Source organism: Bos indicus, chromosome 12, assembly GCF_029378745.1.
Source record: "Bos indicus isolate NIAB-ARS_2022 breed Sahiwal x Tharparkar chromosome 12, NIAB-ARS_B.indTharparkar_mat_pri_1.0, whole genome shotgun sequence".
Classification (NCBI taxonomy): domain Eukaryota; kingdom Metazoa; phylum Chordata; class Mammalia; order Artiodactyla; family Bovidae; genus Bos; species Bos indicus.
The window spans coordinates 34,419,231-34,433,840 of NC_091771.1; the positions used below are offsets into that span (position 1 = coordinate 34,419,231).

General features: G+C 44.0%; 1 protein-coding gene across 2 annotated transcripts in view; it reads left to right on the forward strand.

The window, feature by feature from the left end:
- The first annotated feature begins 1,639 nt into the window (after positions 1-1,639).
- Positions 1,640-14,610, forward strand: part of SACS (sacsin molecular chaperone) — an 81,402-nt gene continuing 68,431 nt past the window's right edge. For both annotated transcript variants that reach the window (XM_019971503.2, XM_019971505.2), the window contains exon 1: positions 1,640-1,753. The gene's annotated coding sequence lies outside the window, so the exon portion shown is untranslated. The remainder of the gene's footprint in view (positions 1,754-14,610) is intronic.

Sequence of the window (14,610 nt, forward strand, 5' to 3'; positions counted from 1 at the left end):
GCCAATAAAAGGAAGGCATTTGAGTCAGTTCTAATGAGGTGAATGAACCTAGAGCCTGTCATACAGAGTGAATACTGTATATTAACGCATGCGTATGGAATCTAGAAAGATGGTACTAATGAACCCATTTGCAGGGCAGCAGCGGAGACGCAGACAGAGAGAACAGATGTGTGGACGCAGTGGGGGAAGGACAGCGTGGGACGAATGGAGAGAGTAGCATGGAAGCGCGCACACTAAACATACTTACATGCACAAAATGAGAGCCTGTGGAAATTCACTGTATAACCCAGGGAGCTCAGTGACAACCTAGAGGGATGGAATCTGGTGAGAAGTGGGAGGGACTTTTCAGAGGGAGGGAACATTTGTATGCCTAGGGCTGATTCACGCTGTTGTATGGCAGAAACCAACACAATATTGTAAAGCAATTATCCTCCAATTAAAAAAAAAAAAAAAGAACTGAGGGGTCAGGCTTACCTCCAGAGGTGACTGGTGACCCACATGGCACCACAGTGAGAATCAGGGGAAAAGGGTTCCCCAGTCACGCTTTCCCCCAATAGGAGCCTGTCCTCTGTCCTTACCTGGTGATTATTCTAGGACCAAACGCTCCCGATCAAGTCCTAGGACACTATGTACACATCTAACTCCTCGAGGCGAAAATTGCCAAGGACTCCCTGCGAGCAGTTTGGTGTCCTGAGGGCAGCCTGCACACGGCTGCTTTGCAGAGAGGCAGGTGGCTTTGCTCTGGGCTGATTCTGACACTGGGGGCCTGCTTGGTCTCCCCAGGGAGAGTTCTAGACTTTGCTGAGCTGAGTTAGCAATTTTCCTTTGGGGTAAAGCAGCCCGGAGCTTGGACGCTCCATCTGTGCCCAGATAATCCTCCAATGCAGATCCCACTGGGGACGTGGGCTGGTCCGCATGGGACATGGATAAACCTGGACGGAGGAGCATAGCACACCCACCCAAGGCACGGAGGGGAGGGCTGTCTATAAACACAGACTTTCCTGGGATTTCACATGCCCCTCTTGTAGGAAGAAAGGAGATAGATCCTATCTGATCTATTGTTACAGTATTTTTATTACTCAACTGACAGTAACAATGAAAACAGCGCCTCTGACAGCTGGAGAGCATTTCACAGTTTACAAAGTATTTTGAGTGAATGCTTTTTTTTTTTTTTTTTTAACCTTTGGGACCTCCTACTCAAATCCAAATAAAATACAGAAACCACTGTGTGAGCTAGAACCTGCAAGGCACACATGGTGTATTTATTGCATTTCAGCAGCAAGTATGCAGCTGGTATTTTTCTAGGTGATTCTAGTAAATTACAGGATTTCCAGACTGGACATGGACAGGGACTCTGTTTTCCGTGGGAAAATGCCACCCGCTAAAAACTTGTCTAAGGTAACCGACGCGCTAGGTCTCCCAGGGTCCAGCGGAGATGACCTCCTGCAGCCGTGCCTCCCTCCGAATGAATCTCTGCAGTCAGAAGAGAAGGGACAGCGGGCTCTCTGTGGTCTGTGTCACCAGCCCAAGCCAGCAGGCAGCCTGGTGCAGCATTATCGACACCGGAGGTTGGGGATGGTTCTATCTCTTTAAAAAAAAAAAAAAAAAAAGCATGCGTGCGGGTGGGGAGGGCGGGCTGCTGACTGCGGCACCGGCTCGGGGCCTGGACCAGCGCGGCTGCGGGGTCAGTCGCGCCGGACCCGCTGACGGGACACAAGGACAACAAAGGGCGGACGCGGCCCTGGCAGCCCCGGTGAGCGTGTGAGGCCCCGGCTGGGGGCCCGGAGGGGGCCCCGGGAGTGCGGGCCCCGCGGGGCGGGGGGAGGCGCCGGGCCCTGCGGCCGATGGGGGAGCCGTCTTTGGAGAGGACTGGGGCGCTTCTGGAGCGCCCCTGGCCGCGGTGAGGAAGGGTCTCTTTCTCCACTCCCCCTAGTCTGGGCCTCGGCCTGCGGCGGTGGGCGAGGCGACCCGCCCCCGCCGAGATGCTCAGACAGCCCGGCTTTGTCATTTTCATTTCCAGCAAGGCTTCTGGGTCTGCTCACAAAGGATCCTTTGCTGTAACGTGGAGTGTGGGCCCGGGAGTGTCCTGTTGAATTGTAAAGCGGGATCCCCCAAGTGCCTTCCAGCCTGATGTAGAGCAATTGTTCTTTAAACTGCACGCCCTGAAATGAGTCCACACATATCACCCAGTTATCTTACATAGCAATATTGGAACACCCTGCTTTGAGTGGACCACGTTTTCCACAGTTATTAAATTATATTTTAATCAGTGATCCTTAAATTCTTAGAAAGAGTATCCCAGTTTTAACAACAACAAAAAATCTCTCGCTCCTTTTCTGTTTCTTAAAACAAGGTTGATACCTCGGTGAAGAGGGCTGGGTTTGTTTCTGACGTGCCAGTGTTTGGGCTTGAATTTTGTGTGACTTTGTCTTCCCTGTGTGAGGAGAGCCCGTTTGGATAAAAGGCGGAATGCAGGTCAACCCCATGTGCTCCCTGGAGTTATAACCCAGGGAGCTCTGACTTCTCCAGTGCGGATGGGAGTGATAGATCCTCAACCTCATTTTATTTGTCACTTGGAAGGCAGATCTCGCATGTTGTTTCTTAAAGCTGTATACATGGATAACCAGGCATGTATTAGGTTAGTGCATGGGCATCACGTCCCACTGGTTTTACTCAGGACTAACCGGCTGTCTGTCCCTAATCTTGCCGCAAAGTCTTCTTTCTCATCATGGACAAATGACACCCAGTTCCTTGTCCTCCTTCCTCCCGCGGCCGTCCCTTCATCCTTTCTTTACCTTTTTGGCTTTTTGCCTGGCCAAACTGCTCCTTTTCTGTCGAGGTCAAGGCTCCTTCAGTTTCTTTTTCAAACCAACCATACTCTCATATCTTCCTGGCTCCTTGTTTGGTTTTCGAGATCTTTTCCATGATTAAAATGGTGTTTTCTGTTCTTCACATGATAGGAAGGGAAGCCTCATGACAGCCTTACTTTAAGAGAAGGTTAGCTTACATCAGTAGAAGGCAATGGCACCCCACTCCAGTACTCTTGCCTAGAAAATCCCATGGACGGAGGAGCCTGGTGGGCTGCAGTCCATGGGGTCGAGAAGAGTCGGAGACGACTGAGCGACTTCACTTTCACTTTTCACTGTCATGCATTGGAGAAGGAAATGGCAACCCACTCCAGTGTTCTTGCCTGGAGAATCCCAGGGACGGGGAAGCCTGGTGGGCTGCCGTCTATGGGGTCGCACAGAGTCAGACACGAATCGACTTAGCAGCAGCAGCAGCAGCTTACATCAGCACATCTCATGTTGCTCTACGCTGGGTTTGCTATCAGAAGACTTGGGTTCAGATCTCAGCTCTGCAGACCCCTGAAAACCCCCTCAGCTTCTGTGAGCCTCAGTTCCTTCCTATGCTAAAGATGATGGCAATTGTTCACACAGTTTTCTAGGATTGAGATGAGCCAGTTTGTCTGAAGGCACCCAGCACCATCCTTGGCACAGATGTAGCTACTCAGGGGATGTTTTGTCATTTTCCCATTCAATTCTTCTAGCTACCTGTCCACCCATCAATGGGGAAGCAGGCTAAAGAGGGTTCTCTACCGTGTCCCTGAAGGAATGGATTTTGAAACGATCGTGTGACCAAGTGCTTCTTAATCACCTCTGAGTACATAAAACATACTCAGTACTTCATAAGGATCCCTTAGGGCTTCCCAAGTGGCTCAGTGGTAAAAGAATCCCCCTGCCAATGCAGATAACATGGGTTTGATCCCTGGGTTGGGAAGATCTCCTGGAGGAAGGCATGGCAACCCATTCCAGTATTCGTGCCTGGAGAATCCCACGGATAGAGGAGCCTGGCGGGCTACAGTCCGTGGGGTTGTGGTGAGTTGGACACGACTGAGAGAGCAGAGGGAAGGATCTCTTGTAAAAGTGATGCAGACATTTCCATGTCGGCACAGGCGTGTTCTGCTGGAGGAGGAAGGGCCCGTCCCTTTCCCTAGGTCCCTTTAAGTCCTGAGTGATGGCAGAATTGAGGACATCGATAGTCCTGCAGTGAGTCCAACTGAGGACCGCTAAGAGAATGATGTAAAGGGCGCCAAACTGGAAATGGGAACAGTTCCTCTGGTGGTTCTGATGGTGGACAACCAGGGTGGTAACCTGCTTTTCCTACTGCCCATGCTGGGACTGCTTTCGTTTCTATTTTACGTGCCTTTCTCCTTTCTCCTCGCCACCTTTGCCTCCCTGAAACGCCACACTGAGCGCCTTGTGTCAGACTGCAGTCAGGATGGGCCATTGTACCCGTGCCTCAGGAGACACGACAAAGTGGGAAGGGCCACGGCCTGGGAACCAGGGGTGTGGCCCTGTCTCAGCCTTGGCTTCTCTCTGTGCTAATTGGAGAGCCATTTAACCTCAGCTCTGAGGTGAGATGTATGGTGTAGACCGTCTTTACATTTCCTTCAAGGCCTGACATACTCAGTTTATAACAATTATTCCATCAAATTCCACGATTTAATGCTTGTTGCCTCTCCATTCTCACAGCAGCCTTATGAAGCAGGCAGCCCATTTTGCACATTATTAAATGTAAAATTAAGACAGAGTAGAGGCCTGACCATTCCTGATTTGTAGAAAGAGGGGGTTGATGGGACAGTCTCCAGCTTCGCTTTTCTCACTGGACGTCAGTGAACGCTGAGATCAGCGCCCCTCCCTGAATACTGACCCCTGCACCATGGGGCCCTGCATCAGGGCACCCAGAGGTCATGGCCATGTGAAGCCCAGGATGCCACAGGGCTTCTCTGTCTTGTCAGGGACATTGGTGATTCACTTACAGCAATGTTCCATCCAGACAAACGTCTGTTTTCAGTATTTTGCTCTGGCTGAGACCACCAGTCTGTCATCTAGTCCAGAAAATATGGGCTCTGCTGTTCACATAGCTTTTTCACGTGTTCTGAAATGACATTAAAAAAAAAAAGTCAAAGCTGCTTGAATATTTTTATGGGTGATGATTTAAACTTCATAGAACTTCTTATTTCATTAAAGTACTAAGTCCTAGAGAGAAGTTTGGATTTTTGCTGCATCTGGAATTTGTGTACTGTTTTACCATATGAATAGAGGTTCAGTCTTTCTCCTTGTTTTTAATGCAATGATGCATTTAACCATTAAAAAAGTCCTAATAGGGTTACCAGATGAATTACAGAAACTATTGTATAAGATAAACATAATCTAAAAAAATTATTTGTTTGAAATTCAAATTAAACTAGGCATATTTTTACTTGCTAAATCTGGCACCCTTATGTAAGCAGAACCTTACTTGATAAATAATGGTTACTTCATTGGAGAAGGAAATGGTAACCCACTCCAGTATTCTTGCCTGGAGAATCCCATGGACACAGGAGCCTGGTGGGCTACAGTCCGTGGGATCGAAAAGAGTTGAACACAACTGAGTAATATTTCATTTCATTTCATTGGGCATAAAGATACTAACTTGTTAGGTTTTTAAACTTACAATATAAATTACATCCAGTCTTCATCAATTTTGTATAATATGCCAAGCATCTCCCTGGGTTTATTGACTAAAGCTTTTGTCTATGAAATGTTTAAACCACATGATTATCCTAAGAAGATTCTGATCCTGAAGAGTGTGTCCCAGTCACCTCATGTTCCTCAGAGGCCCTGCTAATGACTGAAAAAAATACCCAAGATTTTAAATGTATTTATTTGGAGTCAGATAACATGGTTTAAAACTGACTGCATGTGAGACTAGCTGTGATGCTTCGTCTTGCAGAGGCTCAATTTCCTCCTCCTTAAATGGACTCAGTGACCATTTTCCTCCTTAAATGGACTCATTTTCCTCTTATATGGACTCAACTTCCTCCTCCTTAAATGCTCAATGGCCGCACCCCTCTCCCCCCATCCCACCACTGTCAGATGTCACGTGGGCAAAGTCCCCTCCCCAAGGCTTCTAGAGAAACTTGAGTTTTCCAGTGAGTGAGTGCATATTACTTTTCCCTTCAAAAAGTCAGATAATAGTATTAGATAATATCAAATGCGATCTGCTTCAATCATATAATCTATCTTTAATGTATGATTTTTAAAAGCTTTACTGAGGGACTTCCCTAGGGGTCCAGTGGGTTAAGACGTCACCTTCCAGTGCAGGTGGCCTGGGTTCCATATCTGGCCTGGGAGCTAAGATCCTCAAGGCCAGAAAACTAAAACATAAAACTGAAGCAATATTGTAATGAATTCAATAAAGACTTAAAAACGGTCCACATTAAAAAAAATCTAAAAAAAAGGTAAAAGTTTTATTGAGATATCATTCACATACTAATACAATTCACCCATACAGCATATTAATTTTGTATAAACTTGGAAGATAATTGAGCTTTTAAAGGTCAATCTGAGACTCCAGGGAGCTTATTCCAGTGGTAGCCCCTCCAGATCCTTGTCTCCAACAATTAGCTCCACCCTCTGATGGACCAAATGCTGACACTAGATCCGCTCGATTCAAGACATGCTGTGAACGTACAGATGTCTCTTGTTACCTGGAATGGCCAGAGTGATGATATGATTCATTCTCTATTGAATACCTTCTGTATCCACGGCCTTGCATCTGACCAGGGGAGGCAAAGGTGAACAAGACATTCCGGAGGACCTTCTTGCAAAGACAAGGAAGGTTTGTATAACACAGAAGAGAACACTTGGGACACTTGAGCAGATAATTTATACATTTTTTTTATTAGATTTGATATACGGTATTTTTTATGCAGTACATTCTACTGGAAATCTTTAATTGCACACACATACACGTACACACATGAGGACTTCCCAGCTGGTGCCAGTGGTAAAAGATCTACCTGCAGTGCAGCAGACTCAAGACACGGGTTCAATCCCTGGGTTGGGAAGATCCCATGGAGAAGCAAATGGCAACCCACTCCAGTACTCTTGCCTGGAGAATCCCCATGGACAGAGGAACCTGCAGTCCATGGGGTCACAAAGAGTCAGACATGACCGAGCAGGCACACAGGACACACCATCAAGCGTCCTACATAATAAGTATCTGTTACCTTTAACTCCACGTCTGGGCTCTGTAAAGCGTATTATGTAAATCTTCCATTTCAGGGATGTTTATCTGGGGTCATGTAATGGCTCTAGTGACCATGACCTTCTCTCCAGTAGACCGTGCCCAGGCAGTTCTGTTATTAAGAATGGCTGCAATTCTTCCTTTGTCTTACATTTTGGGCTCTTGATTTATAAGGTGAATTAATCTGACTTCTCTGTTTTGCAAAGATGCCTTTTTCAAGTCAGTGCTGACTCATGTTTTGCTCTGACAGCAAGGAGAGCAATACTGTTATTCCGAGGGTAATTCCAGTGAAGGCTCCTGTGGGTCAGGAGTCTGTCTGCACTGGCTCCTTGTTTCTGTAATGTTAGGGACTTTCAAGGGTGAATTTTTCAGCACATCATAGAGGATTAAGCTGTGTGTGAATGTGTCTGATTGAGCATGATGAAAAGTAATACTGATTTTTAATTCCCATCTTTAGAGAAATGTGTGTTCTATTCGCAAGAGGTCACTGAAGTCTCTTCTGGCTTGAGTCTTTGCTATAAAGGGGTGAAAAGACTGTTTCTAGGGAGACTGGTGTGGTTGAGACAGGTAGAGCTCAGGGTTGTTGAGAACAGTGAAGGGGGAGGGGCCCTCTCGAGTCCCCACTTCCTTAGACACGGCCCTCGGTCACGTGGTCATGATTTAAACCCTGGGTGTCTGACCTGTTTCTGTTTCAAGTAGAGCAACTCAAAGAAACGTTCGCCCTGGTAAGTGGAGCTGGCATGTTTCTTTCCTGCTCCTTGAATGAGATCATACATGGTGCCAACCCCGCCTGCCATGGGAAAGCCTGGGCTGCCAAAGCAGGGCACTTTTGCTGGATGGACACACAGTGTTCGTATTAGCGGCGGGCAGTGGCTTCGGGTGATGAGGCCAAATGCGTGGATTCCACAGCTGGCCAGGGCTGACCACCAGGCCGGTTCCTTAATTGCCACTGTAGGCCACCAACTGTTTGGCCCCTGATGCGTGAGAGAAGGACAAGGGTCAGTGGGCAGAGACCATGAGCTTGTCATGTCCCTTCGTGTGTTAGAGAATATTCCATGAGCAAAGACTGGCGTCTCGTATGTGCGGGACTGGCCTGCAGTTCATTAGGTACTTATATATGTTGTTCAGGCTGGTCTTTGCGATGACTCTGTGTGGATGGGGCCAGCTGTCCTGGGCCACCGTGAGGAAGGCAGGGCACGAGAGATTATGTGAGTCCCAGGCCGTGGCCTCCACCTTCAGTGATATGAGAGGGGCAGCCGACTTCCCCTTTGGGGAAATGTATGGGCAGAGGACATAATAGTTCAGCGTCTGTATTGTGTCCGGCAGTCAATAGCAGGACTAAGGTAAGAGATGGAGTAAAAGCCTTAGTTTAAGTCCTTGAGATGGTGCTTGACTTTCCTGGACACCAATTTCCTTAATTTGCTACCAAATCACTAGGCTCTTATGAGACTGAAACAAGACAGTATCTATAAAACCACTCTAACAAATTAAAAACACTGCACCTCTGCAACGTAATCTCACCACACTACATTACAGTTTTACTATCAGTAACATTTCCACTGTATTCAAAATTTAGGATATTCTGATATTCTTGATCATGTTAATGAAATAAAGACAAAATTATCATGAAAGCAGTAAAAAAAAAAAACCCTAGATTTAACATATCATGATTAATTTGATTTTTCTTATTGAGGAACTGTCAAATTTATTAGTATGGATAGCTTGAATGTTTATATTTCTTATGTTTAAAATTGCATTAGACTGCTGTTCAATCATATTAGATGCCATAGGAAAGGCTAGTAGCTTTTATCTTCCATGTATTGTCATTGTAAAGGATTTATAGAAGTAAACGTGTGGTATACTGAAGCACTCAAAAATGGATTCATTATCAGATGGAGATTTATATACAATAGAAACATTAAACATAGAGTATAAAAATCCTATATAGTGATAGTCAGCAAGGAACAAAACATTTCTATGGTTTAAAACAATAAGGATGAAATAGCAATAAATATACACTTAATTTGGAGCAGGGAATGGCACTCCACCCTAGTATTCTTGCCTGGAGAATCCCATGGACAGAGAAGCCTGGTGGACTACAGTCCATGGGGTCACAAAGAGTTGGATATGACTGAACGACTAACACACACACACACACACACACACACACACTTAATTATAGGGAGAGATGTGTTCATTTATCTTCATATATAGACCGTTTGGCCACTGCACACCAAGAAATGGATATTTGTTGAATTGAATAAAGGTGTGAGTGTGTGTGTGTGAATCACATATTGAGAATTAAGACATTTTAATATTTCTTTTGTCTATATATTTTGATCTTGGATTAGCACAAAGTAATCATGAGAATAAGTAAAATAATATGTAACAGAGGCTTTGTAAACGTTGATGTGCTCTATGTTTTTCAGTGTTATTCTGTGAAAGTAGCCTGGTTTATTGTTGAAATCCCCTACGTGGGGTGGAGAGGTCTGCTGGGGCGGGTCACTTCCTGGTGTCCCCAGATGCTCTTGAAGGTGTGACACACTTGCTGTCTCGCACCCCACCTGCAGAATTAATGTCTCAGTAACTGACATTGACAGGTCCTGAGGACATCTGTCATCTTGTCCCCTTCTCCTCACCCATAGGCTGTGGGCACAGCCCCTAACCTCTTTTAGCTTTGGTGTCTTAACCTATAAAATGAGGAAACTATAAGGAAGAATTTTCATCTACCTTCTAAGTTCTGCTTTGTCTGAGGAGTAAGATGAGAAAATCAAACAAAATTTTATTAAGGAGTCTGGCTTAGATGGTAAAGAATCTGCCTGCAATGCAGGAGACCCAGGTTCAATCCCTGGGTTGGGAGGATCCCCTGAAGAATGAAATGGCAGCGCATTCCAGTAGTCTTGACTAGAAAATCCCGTGGACAGAGGAGCCTGGCAGGCTACAGTCCATGGGGTCGCAAAGAGTCAGACACGACTGAGTGACAAGCACAGATACATGGAGAGACCCAGGGACTGAATAATTCACTGAAATGGCCAGAGCCCTCAACTTAAGTACCATCTTCAGCTAAAGACAGGGTAATGGCGGTAGTGGTTTGGGACTTCAAAGGGGAGGAAGGCAACTGACCCGAAGATAGGAAAGCAAACGTTTGGTAAACGGCTGTTTGCTGGACCAGGCAGTGACAATGGGACACAGGCGAACTGCAGCAGACAGACTCTGCAGGGTCCTCCCTGTCCGTGTGCCTAGTTCATACCACAGTTCTGTACGGCGATGGCCCATCCTGGAATAGATGCTCTGTGTTCCTGTAGATAGTTAGTGAGAAGGTCAAAGCTTCTTCCTGAGTCTTTGGGGCCTTACAAAGCATCAGCCTAAATTTTCCAGTAGTCATGCATGGATGTGAGAGAAGGACCATAGAGAAAGCTGAGCACCAAAGAATTGATGCTTTTGAACCGTGGTGTTGGAGAAGACTCTTGAGAGGCCCTTGGACGGCAAGGAGATCCAACTAGTCAATCCTAAGGGAAATCAGTCCTTAGGTGATAAAGTGAGTCAATTATACATGCATAAATACATACATTCTTTTCCATGATGCTTTATCACAGGGTATTGAATATAGTTCCCCGTGCTGCACAGTAGGACCTTGTAGTTTATTCATCCTATATATAACGGTTTGCATCTGTGGTGATTTAGTTGCTAAGTTGTGTCCAACTGTTGTGATGCCATGAATGCCTGCCATGCTCCTCTGTCCATGGGATTCTCCAGGTGAGAATAGTGGAGTGGGTTGCCATTTCCTTCTCCATAGGATCTTCCCGACCCAGAAATCAAACCCAGATCTCTGGCATTGCAGACATATTCTTTACCTACTGAGCTATGAGAGAAGTCCTAATTTGCATCTACTAACCCCAAAACTCCCAGTCCATCCCTCCCTGACTGCCTTTCTGTTAATAATCACAGGTCTGTTCTCTACATCTATCAGTCTGTTCGTAAATAAGTTCACTTGTGTGACATTTTAGATTCCACATATAAGTGATGTCATATGGTATCTGTCTTTTCCTTTCTGACTTACTTCACTTAGTATGATAACCTCCAGGTCCATCTATGTGGCTTATCAGCCCAAATTCATTCTCATGCCAAAGAGATACAATTGGAGGTAGCAAATTTTTCTCCCCTATTTAATACTATTAAATAAATAGTATTATTTAAATACCATGTGCAGAATTTCATATGAATGAAGAATGATCTATTTGGTACCGAGGGGGTCTTGGGAACCCTGAGGAATACTTTGAATGCTTGGGGAGTAAGTTCTCAGGGTGGTTTCACAAGGCCTTGGGTGCATACCTTGATAAGAAGAGAGGGCATGAGTGGTGTTTAGGGACGGAATAGATGCTCCTCACTGCTGCTGCTAAGTCACTTCAGTTGTGTCCGACTCTGTGTGACCCCATAGACGGCAGCCCACCAGGCCCCGCCATCCCTGGGATTCTCCAGGCAAGAACACTGGAGTGGGTTGCCATTTTCTTCACCAATGCATGAAAGTAAAAAGTGAAAGTGAAGTCGCTCAGTCATGTCTGACTCTTAGTGACCCCATGGACTGCAGCCTACCAGGCTCCTCTGTCCATGGTATTTTCCAGGCAAGAGTACTGGAGTGGGGTGCCATTGCCTTCTCTAGATACTCCTCACAAAGGCAGCAAAAATGAGGTTGCAATGCAAGGGTGACCCTTTCTGCAAATCTCTTCTCTCCTTGCCTCCCCTCCCCTTTTTTCCTCTTCCTCTTTTTAAAAACCTTGTTTGTTGAGTCTATTAGTCCATCTGTACCTCATTCTTAATGAGCAGCTATTATGATAATAAATGAAAGATATTAAAGATACTACTTCAAACAAAGCTGTCATTATATACTACTCTATCATGTTATAAATGTATTTTCAACATTATCCCATGCTGGAGACACAGTATAGTAGACATTTAATTTTTACCATTATTAAATGGAAATACCATTTAATAATGAGATACAATTGGAGGTAGCAAATTTGGGCAAAAGAGTATGTATAAATTAGACTCTTTTGCCCACTTTCTTTTGAGGTAGTTTATTTTTTATTTTCAAGAGTTCTGTGTTGATTATTTGTGTGGCAAGTATGTTCTCCTGATGTGCGTAGCTTGAGATGTTCATCTTTTTAATGTGGTTTGAATGTAGTCATCTTTTTCTTCTGTGGTTCGTGCTTTCTATCTGCTGTTTAAAGAGTTCATTTCTACCCTGAGGTCATGAGGATATTGGGTTCAATTTCTTTCTAGAAACCTTACGGTTTGATTGTCTCACTGATGCCCTTAATCACCTGGAATTGATAGTTGTGTGCACTGTGAGGTTCAAATACATTTCTATTTCCAGGTGGGTAAGCACTTGTCCCAGTAACATTTCTTGAATGGTCCAGCTTTCCCCACTGTACTCTACCAACACCTCTGTCACCTATCAAGTTTCCATTAATGCAAGGATCTGTTTCTGAGCTTTATACCCTTTGATTGTTTCTGTTTGAATACCATACCAACTCAGGTATTATAGTTTTACATTACAGTTTCTATTTAGCAAAGCAAGTCTTTCCCCTCATACTTCTGAAAGACTGGCTTTATTTTTACCCCCTTGGTTTCCCATAGAACTTTTAGAATTTCAAATATTATTTTGAAAGGTTGTTGGGATTTTGATTGGAATGTCTGTGAATTAAAAGACCAATTGGAGGAGAGGGGGCATTTCAGTGATATTGATCCTTCCTGCCCTGCATCATGTACATATCACCATTTTTAAAGGGTGTCTTTTGTTCAAGTTTATAGATTTTCTACCTAAACTTTTTATACAAGTTTTTTGTTATAATTATTCCAAGGTAACTTTTTTTTTCTTGGTATTATAAATGGTTGTCTCTAAAAATACCTTAAAAAAACTTTTGCTGGTGTGTAGAACTACAGTTGAACTTCTATCAGTAATCTGGATCAACTCTGTCATTAATTCTATTGACTTGTCTGAAATACTTTTTGAATGTCCCACTTGTGAAAGGTGATGATTCCCCCACCTCCTGTCCCTGTCCAGTGAAGTGTTTACTAGACACGGAGATAGCCCGGGTGAGGTTTGCTCAGTAAGAAGTTCCCATCTATTTCCTCTTTACTAAATGTTTTTTGTTTTCTTTTCTATTTGACAGAAGGTCTTTAATGGGTATGGAATTTGATCCTCTGATAAGCCCAATCAATTAGGTCATAAACTATTATCTTGTATTATACTATATATGCTGTATTCAGCTTGCTAATATGTATTTAGAATTTTTGCATCTGTGTTCATGAATGACATTGGCCAGTAATTTTCCTTTTCCATATTATGCCAGTCTGGTTTAGATAACTGGATTTGGGAATATTATCAGACAGATGACATTTTTGGGCATATTGTTTGTTTTTATGTTTTCTGGTAGACTTTGTTGTTTTAGAGTTACCTTGCTTATTGAATATTTGGTATATCTTTCCAGTAAAACCATCTAGCCTAATGTTTTCCCTTTGGAGAGATTTTAAATATCAGTGAATGAAACTATTTTGGATTGACTTGTTTCTTGAATTTGTCTGGTACTTTATATTTTTTCAATACTTTGTCTATTTTCAAAGTTTGAAAATTCATTACCTTAGAGTTATTTTTAGGGGATTCCCTGGTGGTCCAGTGGTTAGGACTCTGCACTTTCACTGCTCGGGTCTGAGTTCAATTCCTGGTGACGTGCTAAGTCACTTCAGTCGTGTCCAACTCTTTGTGACCCCATGGACTGTCAGACCCCATGGACTGTAACTGGACAGGCTCCTCTTGTCTATGGGATTTTCCAGTCAAGAATACTGGAGTGGGTTGCCATTTCCTACTCCAGGGGATCTTCCTGACCCAGGGATCGAACCCATGTCTCTTACCTCTCCTGCGTTGACAGGAAGGTTCTTTACCACTAGTGCCATCTGGGAAGCACAGAATGTAGCCAGTACTGGTAGGAGATGTAAGAGCTTGCAAGCCACATGGCATGACCAACACATACATAAATAAATGAAGTTTAAAAAATAATATTCTGTTATCTTTTAAATTCCTGATGCACCCCATTTTCATCCCTATATATATGTATATATTATGTATATTACTTCTTTTATCTTGATCAGTCTTGCTGCAAATTGGCCAATTTTATTAGACTTTTAAAATAACTCACTTTTCCATTGTATCTTTGTTTTCTATTTTGTTAATTCTACTCTTATCTACTCTCAATCTTATTTTCTTTGGATTTATCCCCATAATCTTTTTTCTAAGGTCTTGAAATGGATACTTAATTTTCAGTCATTCATTTTCCTGAATGAAATTATTGAAGGCAGTAAATGTCCCATCAGTTCAGTTCAGTTCAGCAGCATAACACACTAGTGATGAAAATGTCAGCAGAAGAAAGAAAGAAAGGAACAGGAGAAATATTTTAAATAGATAATCAGTTCAGTTGAGTTCAGTCGCTCAGTCGTGTCCGACTCTTTGCGACCCCATGAATTGCAGCATGCCAAGCCTCC